This window comes from Sceloporus occidentalis, unplaced genomic scaffold (assembly GCF_023333645.1).
Source record: "Sceloporus occidentalis isolate IW3139 unplaced genomic scaffold, rSceOcc1.0.p SCAF_102, whole genome shotgun sequence".
NCBI lineage: Eukaryota > Metazoa > Chordata > Lepidosauria > Squamata > Phrynosomatidae > Sceloporus > Sceloporus occidentalis.
Window position 1 is genome coordinate 3550349 of NW_028317082.1, and position 5897 is coordinate 3556245.

At 34.6% G+C, this 5897-nt stretch overlaps 1 non-coding gene across 1 annotated transcript; it reads left to right on the top strand.

The window, feature by feature from the left end:
• Positions 1–2625: 2625 nt before the first annotated feature.
• Positions 2626–2698, top strand: TRNAR-UCG (transfer RNA arginine (anticodon UCG)). The gene has a single exon. It is a non-coding gene; the product is annotated as a tRNA-Arg (tRNA).
• The last annotated feature ends 3199 nt before the right edge of the window (positions 2699–5897 follow it).

Genomic DNA, 5897 nt, shown 5'->3' on the forward strand with positions numbered 1-5897 from the left:
TCTATTTCTACTGGAAGAAGTTTTCCAAAAGAGATGTTGGAGGCGAGTATATCGCCAATTCCGAAACCAGGGAAGGATCCTTCACTGGTTGCTAACTACAGGCCAATATCTCTCATCAATTTAGATGTGAAGATATATTCTAAGATCCTGGCCTCTAGATTGACTCGAATAATACGAGATTTGATACATCCAGATCAGGCAGGATTCATTCCTGGTAGGGCGGGAGAAGAAAATACGCGCAAAATCTTCAATATCATTGAATATATACATAGATATAAAATCTCTTCAGTTATAGTAGCTTTAGATGCCCAAAAGGCATTTGATAGGGTCAATTGGAAGTTCTTAGCTGAAACACTTCAAGCATTTGGTTTAACAGGTCTTTTTCATGACCTAACTATGGCCTTATATACATCTCCGGTCGCAAAGATTAGAGGCCCTTTTTTAGACTCAGATATGTTTCACATTTATAATGGTACAAGGCAGGGCTGCCCGTTAGCTCCCCTGTTATATGCTCTAACAATTGAGCCTTTAGCTGCCTATATTAGAAACTCTTCTAATATTCATGGTATAAATATTGATAAACATGAATATAGTATTACCTTATATGCAGACAATGTTTTATTAACATTATCTGCACCCTTATTATCTATCCCTGCTTTTTTAAAAGGAATAGAAAAATTTGGATACTATTCTAATTACAAACTTAATTTATCAAAGACTCAGATGATTCCATTTTATCTCTCTGAGTCTCAGATATCTATAGCTCATGGGCATATTCAAAATAATGATCAGACACATCAAATTGATTATTTGGGGATTATAATCGGACCTATACTAGAAGATATCGCCAATATAAATCATAAGAAACTTTTTCTAGAAATAAAATCTTCTCTAGCAAATTGGATGAAACTTGAATTCTCTTGGATGGGTCGTATTAATATTCTTAAAGCTTACATAATTCCCAAAATTTTATATCTTTTTCGATTAATACCTTTTTATGTTTCGAAAGATGTTATCTTAAAATGGGAAAACTTACTATCTCAATTTGTTTGGGCAGCTAAAATAATAAGATTACCCTCGGAGCTTCTTAAAAGACCTATTGAATCTGGGGGTTTAGGTTATCCTGATATAAAGGAACTATATGAAGCCTCTCAAGTAGCTTTTATGATGGCCTGGGGCTCTATAAAAGAGAAAAGCTCTTTGGGTTGGTATAATATAGAGAAATATAATCTTAAAAATCTCGACCCTTTCTTGTTGTTCTGGCTACCTCAATCCCAATTTCAGAAGAAAAAAATTCCGAGCTTAATAATTGCAGACATATTATCCTCTTTCTATAGAATCAAAAAAAGGTTTGCAAAAGGGATTCCATTTACAAAAAATTGTCCCCTGGATGTGCTATCATTTTACATACCTGATCTTGTACTGGACAATTGGAAAATCTCAGGAATAGAGCAGATAGGGGACCTTTATTTAGAGGGAAATCTGGCCTCTTTCTCTCTTATGACTGATAGATATATATTACCGTCAAGAGAAATCTTTAAATATATCAGATTAAAACATTTCTTAATATCAAACCCACCACCTGAATATAACCCTTGGTTGAAATTTATTACTTCGTGTATTTCTAAGGGAACACTGTCTAAGATTTTGAAATTTTTTAAAGATAATAAGACTCTTGATAAGTCTAAGGCACACAAACAATGGGAGAAAGAATTGGAAATTTCTATTCCCTTAGATTCTTGGTATAAAACATGGCAATTTACTAAAAAAGCAACTCACTGTATAAATCTTCAAGAACTCTTTTTTAAGATTATATATAGATGGTATATGGTCCCTACACGTATAGTTAAATTTCAACCAAAGAATGGAGACAGGTGCTGGCGATGCCATCTCGAATTAGGATCGCATAAACATATTTGGTGGGATTGTCAAAAACTAACTCAGCTTAAGATAAAAATATCTGAGCTTTATTTGGAATTGTTTGGGTCATATTTGGAACTCTCCCCTCAAAGATTTTTGTTTCATTTAGAGTTTATAGATATTAATAGTAATGAGCAGACCTTATGGGTTAATATACTTTTGGCGTTTAAAATCTGTATTGCTAGATATTGGAGAAAACAGGATTTGCCACATTGGCAAGAGATTAAATTGCAAATAAATTTACAAAGTAATGTAGAAAAATATTTTTTTCTGAAAGAAGCTAACTCAAGAGAGAGGTATGAGTGCATTTGGCAGAAAAGGTTTCAAATAATAGATTAAAAATTCCCTGTGCAGTAATACAACCACAGCACTGCTCCAACGGCCTTTGTTTTAGATCGATTTTGGCCTTGATAATTTATAATCTCCCTCTCCTCCCAAAGAAACACTGAGCGTTTGAATACTTAAAATTATTATTTTTTAATGCTATGAGCTTTAAGGGAATACAACAAATATTCATATATGAATGTCTATGTATATGTTTCTATGTTGTTATGTACCATATGTATTTTAATGTTTTGTCTAACATCAGTCAGAGGAAGGACAGTGGTCATAAAAAGCATATTGTGGCATGTGAAGTAAAGGAAATATAGTTATGTTTCTCTATGAGAAACGTATCCACACATTTTTTCGCAAACTTTACATGCAGACCGCGTGGCCTAATGGATAAGGCGTCTGACTTCGGATCAGAAGATTGAGGGTTCGAGTCCCTTCGTGGTCGGAGTTGCTGGAGCTTTGGTTCTGTTGTTCTTTAAAGTTCTTCCATATCAATGGAGGTCAGGCAAGTGGAAACCAAGATTTCAATAGTTTCTTTCCATGTTACGTGTCACCCAAGATCTTTAGTCCCTCTTGGTATGAAAGGCAGACATGTCAAAACTAAGATTTCAAATGTTTTTTTTCAATGTGCCATATGATCACCGAATGTAACCCCATCTTGGCCTACACGGTACCTCTACGGATAGTGCGTTGTTGCGAGATTTGATTCAATCAAAGTTGTCTGCAATTTACTCTTTCAAAAACTTTTTTTTTTTTTTTTTTTATTAGACCACATCACATACAATATAAAGAAAAACATATATATAAGCAGAACGTGCCGATAATAAATATAGCAGCATATGTATACATATATTCATCATTCCACTTATAAATATAGCAGCATATATGTGCAGATATTCATCATTCCACTTACAGAGAATGGAACAAGTTTTTCTACTTTGTATATATAAGTTATTGATGCGTCTAAAATTGCAATATAAAACATATACAACACAATTAGACCGGGATTACAGCAAAACTTCCCAGTCTATACCCCACAACGAGAAAAAGAAGAAAAACAAACAAAAAAAAAAAAACCCACAAGAAAAAAAGAATCACCAACAAACCATCCATACAATACATTCAAACTGTCAAGCCAAGTTGATATAATCAGTATGTTTATACGTTATGTTATAAATTTGCTATCATGGGAGAATGTCAGGGTGCCGAGTCAGCCACGGTCTCCAGATGTTATGGAATTTCTGTAAACACTGGTGAGATAGAAAAAAGCCACGTTCCATCAAACATTGATGGCTGATTTGATTCACCACATGATCCAAAGAAATAGATAATGATTGTAGCCATTGTCTAGCTAAAATTATCTTCGTGGCTAGCAAGCATTGTACTATAAAAGCCCTTTGGTTAAATCGAAATCCGTTTAAATCAAAATGTAGTAGGGCTCTTCGCATAGTAGGTGCTATGTTTTGATTTAAAGTATCAGAAATGAGCTTAAATATATCTTGCCAAATACTTTGGATCTGTGGGCATTCCCACCAGATATGGGAGAATGATCCTAAAGAAGAACGGCATCTCCAACAGAGAGGGGACGCATTATAATAAAATTTACACTGTTTCACCGGGGTTATATACCATCTCCACATTATCTTGTAATGCAGTTCAATGATGTTGAGGCAATGCGAAATTTTATTAATTTCAAATAAACTACCAATCCATATATTTAAATCTATCAGACACTTTAAGTCTGATTGCCATGATTTTAATGCAATATGAACAAGGGGAGTTTCTATTTCTTCAAGCAGTATATACCACTTTTTTAGGCTTTTTAGAATAATTTCTGTAGAAAACATATCGCAGATCTTTTGACTCAAAATAGATGAGGACTGCACATACAAATGAGATCTAACATAGAAAGTTACCCTAAAGACATTGAAGGACTCCAGATTGCCGAATTCAAATTCCTCTGAGAGCTGAGAGAACGTTTTTGTTTTATCCTGTATCAAAATATCTATAATCCTTTTATTCCTATAGTTGGTCCAGTTTCTCAAATTTAATTGGGAGATATTATACTGGAGAGTTTCAAGCGGAGCTGTTGAAACTATTTTATTATGGAGGCCTAATCAAGGCTTAATATACTCCCAAAACTCCATAGAACTATGGAGAGTAATTGGTAGGTTATTTCTAATGGATTTAAGCTTAAAATGATGTAGCCAAAGTATGCATTCCAGATTTGAGAAGCCTGTCAGCTCTTGCTCAATCACAAACCAATCTAACAACGGGAGCCTGACCGGAATCATTTGAAGAAGATATAACCATTTGGGGACTATATAGGATCTAATGACATTCATTCTACCAAGCCAAGAAATAAAAAGGCCTTTCCACTCTTTAATTTGCTTAATCAATTCATCTCGTAATTTACTAAAGTTAACTTCTATAATTTCCGAAATCTTGATTGGGATTACAACCCCCAGGTAGTCGATTTTATCGGTCGCCCAAGAGAATTCGAAGGATTCCTCAATGCTAGTTTTTGATGAAGCCGAGATATTCATCATTACAGCTTGTGTTTTTGTGATATTCAATTTATAATTCGAGAAGCTGCTAAATAAATTAATTTCGGCCATCAAATGATCAACTGAATTTAACGGATCATACAGAGATAGTAATATGTCATCCGCGTATAGACAAAGTTTATTTTCCAAATCACCAATTCTTATTCCTTTAATGCTTTTATTGAGTCTAATTCTCGAAGCTAATGGTTCTAATGTGAGAATATATAGCAAAGGTGCCAATGGGCAACCTTGTCGAGTCCCGTTATTTAATCTAAAACGTTCCGATTTAAAGCCTTGACCAACTACCATTGCGGTTGGTGTTGTATACAACGCCATAACAGCTCGAATAAAGCCTTCACCAAAGCCATAAGACCTCAATGTCTGTTCTAAGAAGGTCCAGTTAACCCGGTCAAAGGCCTTTTCCGCGTCCAAAGCCAAGAGGATTGATGGAATTTCATGAGTGGTTACATATTCTACTATGTCAATAATCTTACGGACATTATCACTAGATTGTCTTCCTTTTATAAAGCCAGACTGATCTCTACAAATTAACTGTGGGCACAATGGTTTTAAACGGGCAGCTAGTATTGAAGAGTATATTTTAGTATCCAAATTAATCAAAGAGATTGGCCTATAATCGGACACTTTCAAGCACTCTTTCCCAGCTTTAGGTATAGGAAGAATAATAGCCTCCAACATGCCATTAGGAAAGGACTTATTTGCGCTGATTTTGTTGAACATACTTGTTAGGTGCGGAACTATCAATTTGGACAGTTTTTTATAAAACAGTGCTGTATATCCGTCGGGACCAGGAGCTTTACGTACTTTTAGTTTTTTTATCGCTACATTTACTTCACTCTCCAAAAAGGGAGCGTCCAATTGTTCTATCAATGTATCAGTCAACTTCGGCAATCTGGAGTCCTGCAGATATTGTCTCATCTGTACATCATCTTGGGATTGACCTACAATATTATACAGGGATGTATCAAACTTACCAAAAGATGTCCCAATATTATCAGGACTAGAAATATATTTATCCCCATCTATAAGTTTAAGAATTCGATTTTTTAAATTTCTATTTTTTTTTTTTTCCTTTTT